At 38.1% G+C, this 24,176-nt stretch overlaps 1 pseudogene; it reads right to left on the bottom strand.

Moving 5' to 3' along the window:
* Positions 1 to 1,202: 1,202 nt before the first annotated feature.
* LOC124930590 lies at positions 1,203 to 23,836 on the bottom strand (annotated as a pseudogene).
* Between the last annotated feature and the right edge of the window lie 340 nt (positions 23,837 to 24,176).

The following is a 24,176-nucleotide window of genomic DNA, read 5'->3' as shown; positions in this document are numbered from 1 at the left end:
ATTCACTACAACAAAAAAGACTTACGGCGACCCTTAAAAAGACTTCTGCCAACTCTTAAAAGCGTCCCCAAAAATATCACCGACCCTTATTCTTTCGTCGCTAGAAGCAGGGTCGGCGCAAGTTATAACAACGCTTATTTAAACGTCGGTAACATTAATTTAAGCGTCGCCAAAAACCCATTTAATTTTAACAATTTTACTTTCTAATTTTTGTTTGTAATTTTGTTTTAAATTTAATAATCATTAAAAACATTTAAAATATCATTTCCTATTCATTATTGACAATTTAAATAATAAAAAGCATAAATTTTCTCAACAATATTTTCTCATATAAAATAATATCATAGTCAAATAAATAAATATTAATTACATAATATTCTAATGTTCAAATAAATAAAACAATATGTTCCCGTCAACTTCAAGTGAACTCTGGCTTTGTATGTAAAGAACATTTGTGATGATCACTATTCTTGTCGGAAAGCAGCTCACCAACAAAACCATTCAACATTAATTGAGTAATATGATAAACAAAGATGTATCATTAATCACCCGACAAATATTAAGAAGTTCAAATAAATCTATTTAAATATTGCACTTACAACTATTATGTTCATAGAATTTGTTCTATTCTGCAACAGAAATATTCAAGTCATATTTGTCTGAGATAATGACAAAAAGACAAGAACCTTAAGAGTCTATAAAATACACATGATAATAAGTTATGTAGATACAAAGAAGGTAGAAATTAGGCAATTTCAAATGCATCCAACCATGTTTAATGATTTAAGTAGTATCTATATCCATAGAGAATCATCTCTCCGGAAATAAATAATAAAATATTATAAGTTCTATTGAAAACAAGTTTTCGAGAATTACCATCCTCATGAGCTTCCTAGATGATAATGACATCTGCAAATCATATAACGCAATGCAACAGTCACTAAACCCAAAATAAAATAAAATTAATAAACTAACAATTCTATTTGACCAACATAAATTATAAGATTATGGTTCAATCAATACATATTTTAAATCATTCATCTAAAAATACCTACCTTCTTGATGTTGCCAAAAAACCGATATAACTGTGTCATTATCCCACTCAAACCTGTTTACTAGCTGAGACCTATTTACATCATTTCGAACTCCACATCATTCAAATGCTCGATGAAAGGAAAAAAAATTTAATACCTGTTGGGGTCTCATATGTCTAGTTTAGAACCAGCAGTGGCGAATAGTGAACCATCCCATTGGTAATCAACAACCCTAATAAATCGCTCCAAATCAATAACTTGTTCATGATAATACTAATTTAATATAAACCATCATTGAAACAAGGCATTCATTATCTTGATATAAACATACCAGAATGCATACTTCCACACATAAATGGCCTAAGGCTAAGTAAAAAAGATATATCTCTTATATAACAAAGAACTTGTTATTTCATTTCAGTAAAGTATATAATATGTTCTGAAAACACTACCTTAGCAGAATTACAAGACAAATTATCTGAAATCATATCTGTAGAAACATGAACATCCCTTTTGTGAAGAATAATTTATGTTTCTCACAAAATACTTCGGTGCAAGTTGTATGTAAGATCATAGAAAATTGACTCATCTTAAATTCATTTCACAGAAGAATGCCTTCTAATAACTAATATCAATGTCTTTCATCCATTTCAAAGTTATTTCATTAGGATGAAAAGGAATGAAAAGAGTATAAAAACAACATACCTTGATATAACAACAAGGAAGTGGTGGTCCAACACGTCCAACAGAGTTGTCATCCCACTCTATAAAATAACCTCTAGCACAAGTCTCCGTCAAGTCGTAGCCTTGGCCAATATGTGCTTTCAAAGAACATGGAAAGAAACCGTGATAGATTATGACCATGGATATGCTAGCCGGTATTAGATACACAATGAAAATGAAAGAAGGTCTAACAATGCAATGTATCAGACAGTGGCCCATTTGGAAAGACATTTTTTTGTTGTCAATGTATCTCATATGTATTGCAAACAAATAGCAAAGATTCATTGATGGTTTCTCATTTGGATTCGAATTTAAATTTGAACACCAAAAGTGTTTCCAAATGGGCCAATTAATCTCATTCTGGTTCTGGGTGTAGAGATATCTTGGATGCAAGGAATTATGTTATATTTTCTTTCCAGATGAAGATACCAAGTTGGATATTAGAATGTTGGAAAAAAAACTTATTTAGACGTATGTACTTGTACAACTAGCTCATATTTAGACGTATGTACTTGTACAACTAGCTCATTTAGACGTATGAACTAATAAAAGTTCATTTAAACGTACGTATTATTAAAAAATGGCTCATCTAGCCTCTTTTGATAACCATGGTTAATTAATTTTTAAAATCTTAATATTTATTAATTAAATATTCATTTTTTCTCTCCTCTTCTTTTTTTTATTAATTAATTAATCTATTTATTTCTTTTTACTCTTTATTCTTTTCTTTTATCTATTCTTTTTTATTAATTAATTAATCTATTTATCACTTCTTATTATTTTTCTTTTGTTATTTGATTATTATTTTTATTATTATTTTGTTTCTTTATATATCAACATAGATTATTTTAAAATTAGTTGATCTATTTTGATGACTAATACTTGAATATTGTAATGTCTGAAATAGTTTAATGTTTTTATACTCTAATATTTTTATATTTTACTCAAGTATTTTTATTAAATAATTACTTTTATAATCCTTTTTCAAGGAATTTTATTTGTTGTGCAAATTGTTCTTCCACAAGATGAACACAAATTATGTACTCGTCATATTTATGTAAATTGGAGTAAAAATTACATGGAGGACAAATGGATATATTGTTCTATAAACTAGCTAATTAAATATTATAGTATCCCTAAAAGATACTAAATAATTTTAAAATAATCTAGGTTGACATAGTAAAAAGCAAAATAGTAGAAAAAAATAAAAAATAAAATAAAAAAATTAATAACAAAAGAAAAAATAGTAAAAAGAGATAAACGAGTTAATTAATTAATAAAAAAAGATTAGACAAAATAAAAAATAAAAAAAGGAGAGAGAAAAAATGAATATTAAATTAATAAATTTAAAATTTTTAAAAAAAATTAACTATGGTTATTAATAGAGGCTAGATGAGCCAATTTTTAATAGTACTTACATTTAAATGAACTTTTATTAGTTCATACGTCTAACTGAGTTAGTTGTACAAATACATACGTCTAGATGAGCTTTTTTTCTAGAATGTTTACACATGTAGATGTTAATAAATCTCTGTGTCTCAGCAGATAAAGGTGCTCCGCCACATAGCATGAATCTGATCTCTCCTCCAAAAAAGCTTCCTATCTTTTTTAAAACAATGATATCCAACATATATCTCTCTAGTCCACGGGCTCCAAACCATTTTCCGTTTGCAGCTGCTAGTCGTCTACTATACGCAATCTGAAAACATTTCTTTTCAAAACCACATTTCGCTTCAACCTACTAGAGTGTATATTTATTGAAGGATGTAATTGCTTCATTTCTAAAATTTCATAAAAATAATAAGTTATCTTCAAAAAATTAAGTTATTAGACCGTCTTTGAAACTCCTTCTCTAACACGATCTAGAATGGATGGAACTGCTATCATGATGGTAGGTGTCACAGGGGCAAATTATGCAGCGGATTTTTACTAACTTTTTCGCCCTTGTGCAGCTTGTTTTACGCACCAAAATAATCATCCAAACTCAACACCAAGGTTCACTTCTCGCACAAAAATGAACACCGAACTCACAACAATCAATAAGTATGCGGGAAAGTAGAAAACACACAGAATTACGGACCACGCCCAACTTTATAATTTTATTTCGCTCACAAATAACAATTACAAAGAAGACTATAAACTCACATGGCTGCACACAAAAAGACTCTCACTAGCTGGGGTATTTGTCTACCAAAACTCAACCAAACGTCTTTGTGCAGCTCAAGATGTATTTATAGCCAAAGAAATAACATCTGCCTAAGAAAATAACGAACTCAGGATGTGGGGTCTAACTGCTCGGTCGTGGGTGCTGAATCGTGGGTCTTAACTGCCAAGAATGGGTCTTTAACTGCCCACTATCCAGTCCCATGGTCTTCCTCGGTCTAGCTGCGCCACAAGCTTCTGGACGTGGGGTATAACTGCAAGTAGTGGGCTGTAACCGTCCACTACACTCACGTTTTCCCTCGGACCCAGCTGCTGCTGACTTTATCCCCCACTTCGGTCCATCATGCCAACTTTTACGGTCCTCAACCCATCATTCCGATATTTCTGGGTCCACAACTCATCATGCGGATATTTTAGGGTCCCTCGTCTAATCGCCCTCGGTCCTTCTTTAACCGTCATCGGTCGACTCCGTATTTTCCACACTCTATGCGCGCACTCTCAATGCGCTGGCCGTTGTCACTCTTTTGCACCTAGGTCGCACGCACACGACCACACTCAGGCTCGGTCTCGGCACTCTACATCATGCCAAGACAAACACGCATGCTAACATCCATCTCTCGGTCCCGGTATTCAATATTCATGCCACGAAAGAAACTACGGACACTTATCACTCTCCAACTCTGGTGCCCATGCCGCACGCCCGTGACATTCTTTTTAGGCACCTCTCGGTCCTGGCCCTCCGCAATTAAGCCAAGATCGAGGCCAACATTTAGGGCTGTAACAAACCACCCCCACTAGAGGAACACAATGTCCTCGTTGGGGCCTACACCAAACCTGCCTCGCCCAAGTACTTCGGTAACACGCCCTCGGTCTTTTCAACTAAACCCGACTTCAACATTGCCATTAGGACCGTGTACTTGTATAATCTGTCCACTCCAGGGATAGAGGTCTTCCTGCTCGCCTTCAGGAATCTCGCCGCATCCAAGTATTTGAAAAACACTTCCTCGGTCTTCTCATTGGAACCCGCCTTTAGCACCCCCATTAAGACCGTATACTTGGTTGATCTACCCATACACATGATAGAGATATTCCCACTTGCACTTGGGAATTCGAGAATGAAGCTCTCTGAGAGATATCTCTCCAATCTCCTCGGAATATGTGATGGTCGCTGCAGTAGACCCACTTCCATCTTCTTCTTAGTCTTGTCTAGTTTGCATACTAACAACCAAGCCATCAGCTTCATCTGCGGCTGATACTTGGGGTCCTCCTTGGTTAAATTTCAAGCATCTTTCAAAAGTCTGGACCCAGCAAGCGTCGGGACCTTAGCATAGGCCAACACTTGACCCTCTCTGGCCTTCATCTCCAACCCAGTCGACGCATCTACCTCTTCTTCCCCCACATTGCTTTCAACTAGCTGCATGGCTGCAAGGCATCCCGACTTACTTTTATTTGGAGAGTTGTACGTTCCTGCTATGAATGAGGGGCTCTTGGGATCACCAATGAAAATCCCTCCCAAGTGAGGCATCACAACCACCTTCGCTTTGACCATAAACTGAAGTCCTAGAATGACTTCATAATCATCTAGAGGAACAACCATCAACTCGACCTGCCCCTTCAACCTTCCCACCTGGAGGTCGGCCTTGGCCATGCCTTTATTTGGCGTGGCTTCAGAATTCACGGCCTTCAATCGGCCCTTGTGTGGGGACATCTCCAATCCCAGCTTATGAATTTCTCTGTCTGCAACAAAATTATATGTGGCCCCTGAATCCACCAATTCCATCACCTCTCTTTCATTGATGCGGACTTTCACAAACATCAATCCCATCCCTGGAAATGATTTCTCCGCATGCAAAGCACTCAATAGTTGCATCGGATTCACCCTTGCAGGAGCTTCTTCGCTAGGCTCCTCATCCTTCTCGGCCAAGAGTGCTGCTACTCTTGCACCCTTTGGACAGTCCTTGATGAGGTGGTCTCCTTCACAAATGAAACACCCCTGATTGGCACGGTCCCGGGAAACAAAATTTCCTTTTGTTTCCTTCCTGTTGATAGATCCCTCAGACTTGGCTGTCTCTGTTTCATAAGTTTAGCCTTCCCCTTGTCCCTTTGAATGTTCTTCTTAGCATCAGGATTATCTCCCCCGATTGCTTTGAAGTCCACTAAGTGATCAGCTGCAGCAATGGCCGAGGGCAAGTTCTTCACGTCTTTCCTCCTTAGTTCGGTTTACGCCCACGGTTGCAAACCAAATAAAAAGTTGAACAATTTATCTTCTTCGGACATGTCCTTCACATCCAACATTAGGGAGCTAAAGTCCCTCACATAATCTCTGGTCGAACCAGCATGTTTCAAGTTTCGAAGGGATTCTCTTTCCCTCCATGACGAGTTACGAGGCAAAAACTGCCCCTTCAGTTCACGCTTTATGATCTCCCACGAGTCAATCTTCTCCCGATTCGCACTCGCATCATCTAATAAGCGCGCTCTTCACCACAGTTTTGCATCCCGCGCAAGGTACATGCTTGTGATCGAGACTTTTTCCTCTTCAGGGATCTTCGCTGCTACGAAATAAGTTTCTATATCCCACAGAAAATTCTCTAACTCTTTGGAACTTCTCACGCCACCAAAGGGTTTTGGCTTCGGTACTTTGAATCGAGATGAAGAAACAGGGGTTGTGGCATGGCTGTTGCCAACAACTTTTTTAAAGAGTCTGATTTCTATGTCAAAGTGCTCCAACTTGGACTCAAAGTCCCCTTCGGTTACCAGCGCTCCCTAGCCAACCGACTTCGAAGCTTCAACAACTCTCTTCAAGAGCTTGATTTCAGTCTCAAAATATTTCAGTCTGGACTCTAAGTCCTCTTCCGTTACCAAATGCTCCAGTCTGGACTATAGGTCCTCTTCAGTCACCAGCGCTCTCTAACCAACCAACTCTAAAACTTCAGCAATGGAGTTTCGAGCAGACAATCATTATGTGTTTAAGTTGTTGATCTGAGTAAATAAGGAAGCGTCGTCTCCAGCGTTTGGGGCTTCCACCAATGCCTCCAGGCGCCTCAGTCTTGGTTCCATCTCCATATTAAGACTTCTGGTTGCTATTCGTTCTGCCATGTTTGATAGAAATCGCAAACGGGGCTCTGATACCACCTGTCACATGGGCAACTTACGCAACGGATTTTGATAGGATTGTCTTTATCGATAGAGACTAGGGTCTGGCTAAGGATGAAGGCTTATAAAAACGGTTTGAAAGAAATCCTGTTAGGGATTTCATTCACTTTCTATTCTACGCAAACTTGTGTAAACACTTGAAACAGATTTAAGGCGAAATTGTTTACTTGGGTTTGAAGCACAAGATGAAATGTGAGAAGATGATAGAAATGAAGAACACAACAGTTTGTTTATGGATGTTCAGAGAAACTCTCCTACGTCACCCCTTCTTCCAACCACCAGAAGGATTCACTATAAAATGGTTCGAATCAAATACAGTTTACACACACACTTAGCTCACTATTGAACAGAACACTTTTTGTTCAATTACAAGATGAAGAATATCACTCAGTTAACGGTGTTTTGATTCTAGCTCTCTCTCTCTCTCTCGATTCACACACAGTACAATCAGAAAGAAGCTTCACAGTTCAGTAAGCAAGATGATTGAGTAGTTTCTCTCTTTGCAAAATCAGATTGCTTGTTCGTTCGGCAGAATTCGTAAGACTAGAAATTGTGCTTGTTCAGGCTGATTGTCCGTTGTCCTTGAGATTTGTTAAATACTGAGCAGGAGCTAACGGTCGAATCTTCAAGATTGATACGTGGCACTCTTCCATTGGAAAGCCTCCATTGTACACAGCAGGTTCTGAGCACAAGGATCATGGCCGTACATCACTGGTAGTGCGCCGAATATTCCTTCAGGGATGTACCTGCAAAACAAGTAATTTGAGGAAAATTCTCTTACGTGGCATTCCTTGATTGGATGCATATAGTTGTTGTACTAATCTTCACTAGAAAGTGGAGTATGAGTAGGATACAGCTATAACACGTGGGTAGGAGAAATGCTAGATTCAAGCGTACTACTTAAACTAAGCATTTAGACGTATTTCAGTTAGACGGATTGTGAAAATCAGTCTAATGAAATAAGTCATCTCCTTTTAATAGAAAAACGTCTATTAGACCGCTTGGTCTAATAAAATTAGACTCGCGTCTAATTACAATAACCATTAGACTACACGTCTAATTCCGGTTCTACCTCAGACTTGTCTGAAGGAGTTAGATGCACGTCTAACTTTCACTAATTAGACAACCCGTCTAATTATCCAATAACCATTAGACTGCACGTCTAACTTCACCGAGTTAGACTGCACGTCTAATTCCGTTTCTACCTCAGACTTGTCTGAAGGAGTTAGACGCACATCTAACTTTCACTAATTAGACTACCCGTCTAATTATCCAATAACCATTAGACTGCACGTCTAACTCCACTGAGTTAGACTGCACGTCTAATTCCGGTTCTACCTCAGAATTGTCAAAAGGAGTTAGACGCACGTCTAACTTTCACTAATTAGACTACCCGTCTAATTATCCAATAACCATTAGACTGCACGTCTAACTCCACTAACTTAGATTGCACGTCTAATTCCGGTTTTACCTCAGACTTGTCTGAAGGAGTTAGACGCACGTCTAACTTTCATTAATTAGACTACCCGTCTAATTACAAAAATATTAGACTACACGTCTAACTCTGATGAGTTAGACTGTACGTCTAATTCTGAATATCAATTAGACTACCCGTCTAATTATAAGCATATTAGACTTACGTCTAATTCCGTGTATTCATTAGATTTACGTCTAATTCTTTACATCTAGTAGACTACACGTCTAACGCCGATGAGTTAGACTGTATGTCTAATTCTATTAAACTTACGTCTAATTTCATGCATTCATTAGACTACACGTCTAACTCCGATGAGTTAGACTGTACGTCTAATTCTATGCATTAGACTTACATCTAATTCTGTGTATCTGTTAGATCGTCCGTCTAATTACACGTCTATTATACTACACGTCTAACTCCGATGAGTTAGACTGTACGTCTAATTTTATGCAATGAGAGCCAAAATAGGTCTAATTACCCTCATTAGATCCAAGTCTTATAACATATTGTCTCAATACACCTGTATCAAAACTCATAAGTTATTTCATCATCAAAATCTCAGTGGTTAAATTATTTTAACACTTAGTCAAAATAATTTGACCCAACAATTTCCCCCTTTTTGATGAAGAAATTGCAAACCTGCATACATATATCAAAGCATGCATTCATCATATAAATAAACAGAACACTTGTTCACTTACATCATTCATCCAAAACCAATATTCGAAAAACCATCAAAGAAACATGTTCAAAAGAGTTAAATAGAGTGAAAGAAGAGAAATCATTGTTCTTCCCTTTTAACTCGAAGATCGGTTGGACTCATCTCTTGACCAGGAAGCATGTTCAAGTAAGGAGGATAGCCACGACCACCACGACCGCCTGCACTTTATCTTCCACCACGTTCACCACCACTGGTGCGTCCACCTTGATCAACATTTGATAGCCTGCTCCGGCCACCACCACTTCTTCCTCCACGCTCAGCACCACTTCGACCTCCACCACTCTTGGTTGGCCTAGGGTTGTCATCAGTGCTTGGAGCTCGTCTGGATCTTGTGCCGGTTGACACACCATCATTTCTTCTGCTTGATTCTCCTTGAACTGGTCGAGGTTGAGCACCTTCAGCATTGGCCTTTGCATCCTCCTTTGCTTGAAATTTCCTAGCAATGGTCAGCAAATTCCTGACGTTCATTGTCATTCTTTCTCATGCAACCCTAAATTTCCACCATCTGATTTTTCACCAGACTGAATTCCTCCAAGGTTTCCTTGTGGCGTTCATCATTGAAATGCCTTTCAATATCTAATAATTCACTTTGACGGTTGAAGAGTTCCTTTTCAAACTTTGAAAATTTTACATTCGCGATATGGGTCTCATATGTGTTCTTCTTCAAAGTTTTATCCAGCTTAGTGAGGATCTTGAAAATATTGCCAAAATTCTCTCTTTCTTCTTCCCTTGAGTTCAAGGTCTGAGACATGGTCTTCTTAATTGATGAGATTATGGACCTCATAGATCTTAACACTTTGTTTCCTCCGGCAGATGACTCTTCATGAGACGACACTTTTTCAGATTCTGCTGCCATGCTTTGAATAGGCTTAAAGTTTGCATGAACCTGCAAGGATTGCTCCGGCTGATTCGTTTCGGCATTCTTAGCAGCTTTGTCTCGTTTTTCTTCTTCAATTTCTTCTTCAGCCCTCTGAAATCTCTCATACAGATTTCCAGAGTAGTGACGAGGAATGTTGATGTTTTCGTGAACACTTCCCACAATGGTGTCGGGAAATAGACGGGGTTTCACAAAAGTTGCTTGCTGGTCCTGATCCTCCTCAGATGATGAACTTTCTTCTTCATCATTCTTCTCTTTAGAGGGTTCCCCCTCAGTTCTGGCAGTTTCTGGCTGAGTGTCCTCGGTCAATTTTTCTTGAACAACCTCTGTTCTCGCAACAGGGGTTATTAACACGTCTTCTTCAATAGGAGCTTTAAAAGCCTCCTTAGTCACATCTTCCACAAGAATCTCTTCTTCATTTATCTCAAGAGCTTGTTCAGGCTCTTGGATAATTACATCTTCTTCTTCTTCATTCAGACATTCTTGGACAGGTTGATCTAGAATGAGTCTCTCTTCGGCAGAAAGATTCCCGAATTCGATCAGGAGAGCAGCATCTGTCTCATCAGCATTTGTAATATCCATAGCTTCTTCTTCTTCTTCAATGAGAGGTTCTGCGCCAGAGCAATCGGCGCCATGAATGTGTCTAGAAGAAACAGAGACATAACTGTCCAAGATATCGTTCAGCTTCTTTAATACCTTTACTTCAACATCAACTCCTCTCACATTAGGATTGAAGTTAGCTTTCCTGGCTTTAAAAATTGGGAAAAGAGCTTCTCCAAAAATGCAAGCTTCCACCAGTTCTCTTTTCTTCAGAGCCTCACCAACATCTGAATTTCTTGCCAATTTCAAGACTTTCTTCTCATTTGCCACCCTCTTCTTCCGTTCTTTAATAATAGCAGCATTTGATAGAGAATCGTTGTACTTGGAGGACAGCCTCTCCATGGACCAGGACTCATAAATTCCCAATTTCTCAGCAGCAATAACTTTAACTTGATCTAAAATGAGGTCTACGATTCTTGTTGCCTCTGATACCTTCTTAGGAGCTTGAACTGCAGTGGATTTTCCTTTTCCAATAACCTCTACGGGTCTTGGAGCAGGTCTTGATTCACCGATCACTATTCCTTCTACTCGATTTCTGGAACGCATCAATTCGAATGCAGATTGAGGTTTCTTACAGAGCTCGGCAGGGAGCTCCATACGAATAACTTTACCAGCTACCAATGAATCTTTGGAAGCAGGAACATTGGGTTCACCAGCTACAAGGGTAAGAGCAGCACCTTGTTCTGGTTGCGATGACTCTGTAGCAACGGCGGCTACAAGATCAGTTTGAATAATAGGAGACTCAGCCCTGTCAACAGTTTCATCATTTGGACCGGATGACTCAACAGCAGGCCCTTCAGCAGATTCTCTCAAAGGAGAGAATATGGATTCAGCTTGTTCCACTACGGGAACATTAAATTTTGGCACAGCGGCCAAAGATTTAGAAGACTTTACCTTTGCAGATTTAGACACGCGGGGTGTCTTTGTCTTCTTCTCCTTTGAGGCACAGGACCTCGAAGGTTTCCTCTAATAGGTTGAGGGAGTAGATAAGGATGACATTTTGGTTGCAGCAAGTACGCCTGAACCTTGCTTCAACTTTGAATCAACAGATTCAGAGTCCTTCAATTTTGGACTTTTCATACTAGAGGAATTGGCCTCCGATTCGTTCACCGTTTTGGTTCTCTTTGCCCCTGTTGATAGAACAGAAGCAGAAGGCTTGGATCGGGTGGAAGGTTTCCCACCGGTCTGGTAGCTGGAAGCACCAGATGCAGATTCAAGGTTGTTCTTCAACCTCGTCAGCGTGCTAGCCACCGTAAGAGTAGTAAATACTCTTGAAGAGTTGATCTGCGCCGGTTCACCAACAGGAACCCCGAAATGCTTCAATAAGTGACTCAGTTGAGCCGCATACGTTATACTCTCCTTGTTCGTCTGACAGATAGAGTAGCATAAGTTCTGGAAAAGGGTATGAGCCCAGTTTACCTGGATCCCCTTTGAGATAGCACACATATAGTCAAAACGGTCTTGACTATAGAGATTGAAGGAACCAGCTTTCCCTTGAAGCGCCTTCGCCACCACATCGTTCAGAAGAATGAAGTGTGGTTTGGATACCTTCTTGAATCCATTCACATGGATCTTCGAACCGTCTGCAGAGAAAGTTGTCTTCATCTCCTCCATGATTTCTGAAGAGAGAACCAAGTCGAATAGATGACCCTCCGTCGGAAGTTCAAAGAACTCCGCATAAATTGCTTCGTCGAAAGAAATCTCCGTTCCGTTGACGGTTGCTACGATGGAATCATCCACCATAACTGCCGTTTTGAAGAACTCGCGAACTTCGTCTTCGTAGAAGATGAACCGTCCGCCCAGATACTTCCTAAGCCCAGAATATTCTAGGGTTTGGAACATCTTTACCACTTCCGGTTGATCAAACGTATACACCGATGGAAAATCCACCTGCAAAGTACAGTGACCGAGAGTAATTTTCTTCACCATTTTCGAAAGAATATGAATCGACACAATATTTCAGAGAGATTTAGTGAGAGAAATGCAAGAAAAGCTATGGTTCTTAAGGATTTTGAGAGATTGAAAGCTTTCAAAATCATGCAGTAATGTCCTTATATAGATGAAATATGGAAATACATAATAACCGTCGACTCTATGGGTATGGCCCATTAATAAATATTAGACGTCCTTTTTCAAGAAGTCATCATTAAAAATGAGGGTATATCAGTCATTTTCTCTAACTTGATAGACACGTGTCTTCATGTTATTAAGAGATGACTGTTTGATATTTTGAGCGGGAAAAGCAAATGGCTCTTAGCATGGGACAGCTGTCCTTGATTAGTCTAATCGGCACGTAGTTAGACGTCATTCTTACTCCACAAATCCAATATAACACAGTGTCTATTACACAGATGAGTGTATTAAACGCATACGTCTAATTCCGTGTTTATAAAAATCCGTCTAATGTTTATTAGACGTGTACGTATAATTCCTTGTTTATAAAAATCCGTCTAATATTTATTAGACGTGTACGTCTAATTCCACATAAACACCACGTGTTAGACATGTGTTTGATTAGACGTGAGCATCCACTTGCTCATGATGTAAAAACGTCTAACGTCTATTAGACGTGTCCATCTAATCGCGTAGGTATTACACCTCAACATATAGACTTAGATGTATGGATTATGAGCAAAAATACGTCTAAGTACATACTGTCTCTTTCAGACACCCTTGTCTAATTAGACCGATTAAGGATATTCGTCTAGAGAGTATCTTTACTTCCATAGTAATTTTTCCTCTCATTATGAATATGAACATTTAGAATTTAATAAACAATTTTTGTGGTCCAAGGACCAAAACATTTTTAACAAATAAAAAACATTTTTTCTTCCAGAATGGCAAATACCATTGTTGATCTTCCAAGCCGTGTACTCAGAGGAGTACTCTTCTAGCTTCCTTCCTGCTATCCTCCTGCATCACCTACAAAATAAACTATTTACAAATTTTGGTACCCATACTCAATTGGGTCCTCGATCAATTAGTCCATTAGGAATCCATATTTGAGTCATTCTGATGGATTTTCCATTTTGTATTGTGATTAATGCATAAGATTTTGACTTAGCAGATGACTTCCTGCTAGCCACTGATCCTTTATCTTTTAGAGAAGATTTTCTTTTAAAATTCCTTGACTTAAAGTCAGGTTTTAAATTATCAGACTTATTAGCTTTTTCTAGCTTATTCTTAAACCAGCTAACAGTTGGTGGAACATAAACTATTTCATTTTTGAAAGCAACTTCTTCATGAATAGGATCAGATTCAATGTCAGTCATACTCCCTTTAACAATACTTATTGGCCTAAGTTTGTCATTTGGTTTTGACTTTTTGCATGACAGGTTAGGGTCATTGCTATCAAATCCCAATCCATATCTAGATCCAGCAGGTTTCAACATGCTCATCTGATATTTGACAGCATCACCAGACCTTGTCCATGCACAGACAACATAGTTAAGCCTTTTGTTTTCAGATGAAAGAGTTTAAATCTGTTCCTTGAGCATCTCATTCTCAGATGAGATCTCTTCAATCTTCTTCTCAAAATCATTTGACTCTTCCCCTTTATAAAGATTTGATTTATTTAAATCTGATGAAGATTTAGTTTCATTTAGAGATTCTGCTAGCTTTCTGTACTCGATGACCATGTCATCTAGTGCAGCTACCAGTTGTTCCCTTGAAAACCTTTCGGAAGAGAAATCAAATACCTCAGTCTCCTGAGTTTCTTCTTCATCTTCTCTGGCCATGAAGCAAGCCACGTCTTCTTCATCACTTTCACTGGATGTGAAGTACGAGCCACAACTGCTTCCTCTGTTCTTTCCGCCAGCTGTCATAAGAGCCTTCAGCTCTTTTCCATCATCCTTGGCATCTTCACGCTTTGGCTTCCGGCATTCCGATGCATAATGACATTTAATACCACAGTTAAAACAAGTAACATTAGCTTTAGATTTTCTATTATCATTAGAATTTGAAGAGTTTGAGTTAGAGATTCTCTTCTTCATGAAGTCGCCAAACTTCTTCACAAAGAGAGACATGGCATCGCTGCTCAGCTGCTGAGCTTCCATCTTCACGTCCGGAGCGGTTGGTGGCTCTTTAGCAGTCACCAGCTCCTTGGCAATAATAACGGACGAGGGTTGATCTTCTTCCATCCTACAGTTCAGCTCGAACTCATAGGCCTTGAGGTCAGCGAAGAGATCAAAGAGAGAGATCTTGTTAAGATATTTGGATTCTCTCATCGCCAAAGTCTTTATGTCCCATTCTCTTGGAAGAGCACGCATAACCTTGATAGCAAGCTCCCGGTTGCTATAGGTCTTTCCTAGGATGGACAAAGAGGAGACGATCTTACTGAATCTGGTGTCGAAATCGTTCATTGTTTCACCAGGACGCATTTTGAAGCTGTCCAACTGTTGAGTAGCAACCATGATCTTGTTTTCCTTGGTTTGCTCGTTGCCCTTACACAGTTGAGTGAGTCTATCCCAGACCTCTTTGGCAGTGTCACATTCGATGATGTAGTTGAACATACTATCATCGAGAGATCTGTACAGAACATCAAGAGCCATGTTGTTGAGGTTGTTCTGCCTCTTTTCATCAGCGGTCCAGTCATCCTTTTCCTTATCAATCTTGATAGGACCTTCTGTGACAACGCTCCACATATCATCATGAAGAGAAGAGAGATGAACACGAACTCTTTTCTTCCAAACAATGTAGTTTTCACGAGAAAAGGTTGGAATGGCTGTAGCACTGGCATCTTTAGGTATGTTCGACATATTTCAGGAAAGGCTTGAGAATAGAAATAGGGCTCTGATACCAATTGATAGGATCGGCTTTATCGATAGAGACTGTGGTCTGGCTAAGGATGAAGTCTTATGAAAAACGGTTTGAAAGAAATCATGTTAGGGATTTGATTCGCTTTTTATTCTACGCAAACTTGTGTAAACACATGAAACAGATTCAAGGCGGAATTGTTTACTTGGGTTTGAAGCCAAGATGAAATATGAGAAGATGACAGAAATGAAGAACACAACAGTTTGTTTATGGATGTTCGGAGAAACTATCCTACGTCACCCCTTCTTCCAACCACCGGAAGGATTCACTATAAAATGGTTCGAATCAAATACAATTTACACACACACTTATCTCACTATTGAACAGAACACTTTCTGTTCAATTACAAGATGAAGAATATACCTCAGCTAAAGGTGTTTTGATTCTAGCTCTATCTCTCGATTCACACACAATACAATCAGAAAGAAGCTTCACAGTTCAGTAAGCAAGATGATTGAGTAGTTTCTCTCTCTGCAAAATCAGATTGCTTGTTCGTTCGGCAGAATTCGTAAGGCTAGCAATTGTGCTTGTTTAGGCTGATTGTCCGTTGTCCTTGAGATTTGTTAAATACTGAGCAGGAGTTAACGGTCGAATCTTCAAGAATGACACGTGACACTCTTCCATTGGAAAGCCTCCATTGTACACAGCAGGTTCTGAGCACAAAGATCGTGGCCGTACATCACTAGTAGTACGCCGAATATTCCTTCAGGGATGTACCTGCAAAACAAGTAATTTGAGGAAAATTCTCTTACGTGGCATTCCTTGATTGGATGCATATAACTGTTGTACTAATCTTCACTAGAAAGTGGAGCAGGAGTAGGGTACAACTATAGCACGTGGGTAGGAGAAATGCTAGATTCAAGCGTACTACTTAAACTGAACATTTAGACGTATTTAAGTTAGACAGATTGTGAAAATCTGTCTAATGAAAAAAGTCATCTCCTTCTAATAGAAAAACGTCTATTAGACCTCCTGGTCTAATAAAATTAGACTCGCGTCGAATTACAATAAACATTAGACTGCACGTCTAATTCCGGTTCTACCTCAGACTTGTCTGAAGGAGTTAGACGCACGTCTAACTTTCACTAATTAGACTACACGTCTAATTACAAAAATATTAAACTACACGTCTAACTCCGATGAGTTAGACTGTACGTCTAATTCCGAATATCAATTAGACTACCCGTTTAATTATAAGCATATTAGACTTACGTCTAATTCCATGTATTCATTAGACTTACGTCTAATTCTTTAAATCTATTAGACTACACACTAACTCCGATGAGTTAGACTGTACGTCTAATTCTATTAGACTTACGTTTAATTCCGTGCATTCATTAGACTACACGTCTAACTCCGATAAGTTAGACTGTACGTCTAATTATATGCATTAGACTTACGTCTAATTCCGTGTATCTATTAGACTGCCCGTCTAATTACACGTCTATTAGACTACACGTCTAACTCCGATGAGTTAGACTGTACGTCTAATTTTATGCAATGAGAGCCAAAATCGGTCTAATGACCCTCATTAGATCCAAGTCTTATAACATATTGTCTCAATACACCTGTATCAAAACTCATAAGTTATTTCATCATCAAAATCTCAGTGGTTAAATTATTTTAACACTTAGTCAAAATAATTTGACCCAACAGATTTTTACTAACTTTTTAGTCCTTGTGCGGCTTGTTTACGCACCTAAACAATCAACCAAACTCAACACTGAGGTTCACTTCTCGCACAGAAATGAACACCGAACTTACAACAATCAATAAGTATGCAGGAAAGTAGTAAACACATAGAATTACGGGCCACGTCCAACTTTATAATTTTATTTCTCTCACAAATAACAATTACAAAGAAGACTATAAACTCACTTGACTGCACACAAAAAGACTCTCACTAGCTAGGGTATTTGTCTACCAAAACTCAACCAAACGTCTTTGTGCAGCTCAAGGTGTATTTATAACCAAAGAAATAATATATGCCTAAGAAAATAACGAACTCAGGACGTATGGTCTAACTGCTCGGTCGTGGGTGCTTAATCGTGGGTCTTAACTGCCAATAATGGGTCTTTAACTGCTCACTATCCAGTCCCACGGTCTTCCTCGGTCTACTTGCGCCACAAGCTTCTGGACATGGGTATAACTGCAAGTAGTGGGCTGTAACCGTTCATTACACCCATGTTTTCCCTCGGACCCAACTACTGTTGACTTTATCCCCCACTTCGGTCCAACATGCCGACTTTTACGGTCCTCAACCCATCATTCCGATATTTCCGGGTCCACAACTCATCATGCCGACATTTCAAGGTCCCTCGTCTGATCTCCCTCGGTCATTCTCTAACCGTCATCGGTCGACTCCGTATTTTCCGCTCTCAATGCGCTGGCCGTTGTCACTCTTTTGCACCTAGTTCGCACGCACACGACCACACTCAGGCTCGGTCTCGGCACTCCGCATCATGCCAAGACAAACACATGTGCTAACATCCATCTCTCGGTCCCGATATTCAATATTCATGCCACGACAGAAACTTCGGACACTTATCACTCTCTAACTCTGGTACCCATGCCGCACGCCCGCGACATTCTTTTTAGGCACCTCTCGGTCCTGGCCCTCGGCAATCAAGCCAAGACCAATGCCAACATTTAGGGATGTAACAGTAGGCTGCAAGGCAGATGCATCTCCCTTGGTCCCTTTCTTGATTTTATTAGAAGTGTCTGTCAAAGTCAATGGTGAACCATAGCCAATTGAGAAGCCAACAACCAATATCACAGATGGGAAATAAATAATATCCTAACAGTTCAGTTAGGAAGACAACTTATACTGATACCTCTACTGCAAACTCGAAAACGTGAGCCAGAGGCAAATACGCCAAGTAAACATAATTTTCTCCAAAGTATGGAATCAATGTCATAACTATAGCTGCAGTAGCTACAATGTTTCCGTGAGTTACCATGACTCCCAACCTATAAGAGTTGAAGACATGTTCAAGAAAAAAAGGAAGCATGATTTATGAACATCATTCAAGAATATAAGAATAAGATCTTAGAGGAGAATACATAATATAAGCAAAGTCACACCTTTGGTAGACCTGTACTTCCACTAGTATACATGATAACTGCGACATCTTCCATGAAAGGTAGTCTAGAATGAACATGACTTTTACCTCAAGCTTCTCAACTTCAGTGAATGAATTAACACTCCAAGCCTGGTTGTTGGAGGAACATTCTATTTCATCATCTTCAAAGTAAACAACATTGCTTATAATTCTCAAGCTCGAACTTATAGCATCCAACTTCTTCAACTGCTTGTGATCACATATCAGGGTCGAAACTTGTGTCTGTAATTTTTTTTATGCAATTAGATACCCTATAATAGGATCGGCTTTATCAATAGAGACGGGGGTCTGACTATTGAAAAAATGCTAATGAAAAACAGTTTGAAAGAAATCTTGTGAGGGATTTACTTTCTATTCTATTCTACGCAAACTCTTGTAAACACTTAAAACAGATTCAAGGCGGAATTGTTTACTTGGGTTTGAAGCTCAAGATGAAGGATGAAAAGATGACAGAAATGAAAGAACACAGCAGTTTGTTTATGGATGTTCGGAGAAACTCTCCTACGTCACCCCTTCTTCCAACCACCGGAAGGATTCACTATAAAATGATTCGAATCAAATACAGTTTACACACACTTAGCTCACTATTGAACAGAACACTTTCTGTTCAATTTACAAGATGAATAATATCACTCAGCTAAAGGTGGTTTGATTCTAGCTCTCTCTTGATTCACATACAGTACAATCAGGAAAGTAGCTTACAGCTTCAAGAGATTGATTACAGCAAAATTCAAGTGTTAGTCGACGAGAATGTATTTCAGATTCTATAAATTGTGTAAGGAGGATTGTCCGTTGTTTAAAATTGTAGATTGACTCTTTTTAAAATCTGGAAGTTCGTGATTAACTGAAAAACCCACTTGTCTGTTGTCCTTGAGATATGATAAATACTAGGCGGGGACTAACGGTCGAATCTTTAGAATGATACGTGACACTCTTCCATTGGAAATCCTCCATTGTACACAGTAGGTTCTGAGCACAAGGATCGTGGCCGTACACCAACTGGTAGTGCGCCGAATATTCCATCAGGGATGTACCTGCAAAACAAGTAATGTGAGGAAAATTCTCATACGTGGCATTCATTGGTTTGTTGCATATAGATGTCGTACTAATCTTCACTAGAAAGTGGAGCAGGAGTAGAGTACAACTATAGCACGTGGGAAGGAGGGTGCTAGCATCACGCATACTGTTTAAGTTGAGCATTAGATGTATTTCAATTAGACTCCCTAGTGTAATGAAATCAAACATCCCCGTCTAAGAGCTGAAACCATTAGACTGCCTGGTCTAATGGGATTAGACTTGCGTCTAATTACAATAACTTCAGACTAATCTGAAGGAGTTAGACTCACGTCAAACTTTCACTAATTAGACTACACGTCTAATTATTCAATAACCATTAAACTGCACGTCTAACTCCACTGAGTTAGACTGCACGTCTAATTCCGGTTCTACTTCAGACTTGTCTAAATGAGTTAGACTCACGTCTAACTTTCACTAATTAGACTACACGTCTAATTATTCAATAACCATTAGACTGCATGTCTAACTCCACTGAGTTAGACTACACGTCTAATTTCGGTTCTACTTCAGACTTGTCTGAAGGAGTTAGACTACATGTCTAACTTTCACTTTCTATTAGACTGCACGTCTAACTCCACTGAGTTAGACTGCACGTCTAATTCCGTATACATTAGACTGCACGTCTAACTCCACTAAGTTAGACTGTACGTCTAATTCCGTATACATTAGACTGCACGTCTAACTCCACTAAGTTAGACTGTACGTCTAATTCCGTATACATTAGACTGCGCGTCTAACTCCACGAGTTAGACTGCACGTCTAACTCCACAAGTTAGACTGCACGTCTAATTCCGTATACATTAAACTGCACGTCTAACTCCACTAAGTTAGACTACACGTCTAATTCCATATACATTAGACTGCACGTCTAACTCTACGAGTTAGACTGCACGTCTAATTCCGTATACATTAGATTGCACGTCTAACTCCACTGAGTTAGATTGCACGTCTAATTCCGAGATCTATTAGACTGCACGTTTAATTCCACTGAGTTAGACTGCACGTCTAATTCCGAGATCTATTAGACTGCACGTCCAACTCCAGTGAGTTAGACTGCATGTCTAACTCCAGTGAGTTAGACTGCACATCTAACTCCACGAATTAGACTGCATTTTTAATTCTGAGATCTATTAGACTGCACATCTAACTCCACGAGTTAGATTGCACGTCTAATTCCATGCATCTAATGCCAAATCGGTCTAATGAGCCTCATTAGAGCTAAGTCTCATGAAATATAATTTCGATATACCTGCATCAAAACGCATAACTCATTTTATCATCAAAATCCCAATAGTCAAGTTATTTCAACACATAGTCAAAATAATTTGACCCAACACCCTATGATTCAGGGAGGTAAATTTAGTAATGGGAATATTCTGTCTACCTCGTTGAGTGAGTGTATCAAGACCTCCTCACCAAGGGATTGAAAGGACCTTACCTTGTTACATCAATATTGAAACAAGGCATCTGAATCATGCATATCAATAAATATAAATTGAGTATCATCAACACTTACTTACTAAAGATCACATGTTTTATAATATATAGATAGATTCGAATTGCAGCAAGCTATAAACAACAGTCTTAAGAAATCATTATTGAGTTGAAAAGGTATGAAAAAGTCTAAACTTATGGACATTTATTAGTGTGTGAATCACTCAATTGACAAAAAGGAGAATAGCATAATAGTCTTTGATTTTGTGAATACATATTGCAGATCCAATGAGAGAAATACAATCCACATGTAATCCGGAGGTAGAGATCAAGTTATATATAAGGATAAGGATAAGGTCAATTGCTGCAGGATCTGGAGGTAGAGATCAGGTTATATATAAGGATAAGGTCAATTGCTGCAGGAATTCAAAGATTGAATATAGAAACATCAAGTTGATACTCTCATCTATGAGGAACGTGGAACCTATTCATATCACCCTCCAAAGTAGATTTAAAGCGCAACCAAAGAATCAAACTCAATTTTCATTTTTGCTGATGTTAGATATCCATAATCTTCACTCGAAAGCATATTTATAAAAAGATAAGCATTGCTTGCATCGATGGAAAACCAGAAAATGAACAGGAAAGAGGGGGGAAATTCAGAATAGCTAAATTATTAAGTTGTCAAACAAGTATTTATATAAAAAAATTAATAAAGGTTGTTGTATATTTAAAGGTTAGTAAAAGTTTGTGTCTTTTGATTTTTAGCCACGCTTAATATGCGTTGGCATATAAGGGTCGCCAAAAATAGTTTTTGTTGTATTGATCGTCAAAGCTTGCTCAAATTGTAAGTTTTATATTAGTTTGGTATGAGATTTTTTGTAACATCATCCAAATCTTAGCGTGATTTTTGTAATTTTATTCTGTAAACAATTTTTTTAGCTGATCCAAATTTTAGTGTAATTTTGTGTTTCATCATAGTATAGTCAATTTTTCTTTATTATGATCAGATTATTGGTTGGATCATGATCTATATTATTTTCTAAGCGTTTGTGATTTATGACAGACATAACACGTGTAGATTTTTTGATTAATAATTAACATAACAGAATGTATAACAAAATAGCCCAATGTGACAATTTGATCCATACAGTTCATATAATTTGAAATACTATAATGTTTTGAATGATATGTGAATTGAAATAGAAGTAGTATTTAAAAGCCTAATGTGTTTAATGTGTTTTGTGTCATTGTAAGTTAACACCATATATTGCATGTTCAGATAATAAATTTCCTTAGCTAGAATTTTTTTGTGTTGTAATTTTAAACTAATTATATATAAATTCCACTAATGAATAGAAATTATAATATGAGTAATAAAATCAAATAAATTTTACACGAAATTCAAACGCGAATTATAGAGTAAAATTTGATCCAAATTTAATGTTAATTTGTTTATTTAACATTTATTGGTTTGAAACAATTAACAAATTGAATGAATTTAATGTTGTTAATTGTGATTGAAACCTTAATGAATTATAGCTATCAATTTATTATGTAACGTGTGTTTTCTCAATAAAGAAAAAATGTAAGGGCAATGAAGAGGCTGTCAAAACCACTCATTTGATCAATAATTAATAAATGATTTTATTTTCTATTATAGTTTATCTTTTCAACATATATCCTTACTCTCTAATATAATACACATAATCTTACATCATATTATCTTACTCCCTCTCTCTCTAGAATTTCAAGAGATAATTCTCTCTATATTTCTCTTTTGAATCCGATGATAAGGATTCAGGTACTTTTCAAGTTCATTGTGTACGTAGTGATTCTAGTGTTGAATCACTATTAAATTTGTTAAACCGTGGTAGACAGTCAAACCTTAAGTAGTAGCCAACATGAGAGACCTTCAATAATAAGTTAGATTGTGTACCTTTTTCTATACATATTATTTTGTAGCTCAATTAGACAGTAACAAATATTTAATACTGTTAGATTAAGTTAAATAAAGAAAAAATAAAATTAATTAAGAGATAAATAATTAATTAAGGAAAAATGTCTTAATAAACTTAGGTGAATAAGTTTAAATCAATATGACATAGTTTTAATAATGTGGTCTGAACAAAACTAAGTTGTGCAAATTGTCTTTGCGCAGGTAGAGCTCAAGAGACGCTTTACTTCAAACGTGTAGTCTGAAGCAAGCGCGAGCAGACGTCTCACATCATCAGACGTGAAGTTTGTGAAGTCTGAAGAAGCGCGAGCAGACGTCTCACTTCATCAGACGTGTAGTCTGAAAAAGCGCGAGCAGACATCTCACTTCATCAGAAGTGTAGTCTGAAAAAGCGCGAGCAGACGTCTCACTATATTAGACGTGTAGTCTGAAGAAGCGCGAGCAGACGTCTCACTTCATTAGACGTGTAGTCTGAAGAAGCGCGAGCAGACACCTTACTTCAGCAGCCATCTGAAGAAGTGCACGAACAAACACCTTGCTTCAGTAGTCGTCTGAAGAAGTGCGCGAACAAACTCCTTGCTTTATTAGCCGTCTGAAGAAGCGTACGTCTTTCCGCTCATCTCATCAGCATAGCAAACAACAGCGTTCGTTATCAACCGTCTGCTAGTCAGCTCAATACGCATAACCACTTATCTGCCACGTACTCGAATATTTCTCCAGTCCATCTTGTACCTTCCAATACACCACGATATACCGAATATCCTCTAGTGTAATCTTATACGCCACGATCTAACGAATATATTCTTATGTACGTTCTTGTACACCTAACGTACGTCCAACGGAAAGATGACACATATCCAAGATAAGGATTTTATAGTTGCTACACTTTAGTATAAAAGACGATCAGAGTAAAACAACGAATATCTCCAGTTCTCTCGCTTACTTGAATAATCACACGAGTTATGAACTGTTAAGTGTTGTGATTACTCTTGCTCTAAATCTATTCTGTAATTCATCTACTAC

Source organism: Impatiens glandulifera, chromosome 1, assembly GCF_907164915.1.
Source record: "Impatiens glandulifera chromosome 1, dImpGla2.1, whole genome shotgun sequence".
Taxonomy (NCBI): domain Eukaryota; kingdom Viridiplantae; phylum Streptophyta; class Magnoliopsida; order Ericales; family Balsaminaceae; genus Impatiens; species Impatiens glandulifera.
Note: the sequence above shows the minus strand (reverse complement) of the source record. Positions and strands in the feature narration are given on the sequence as shown.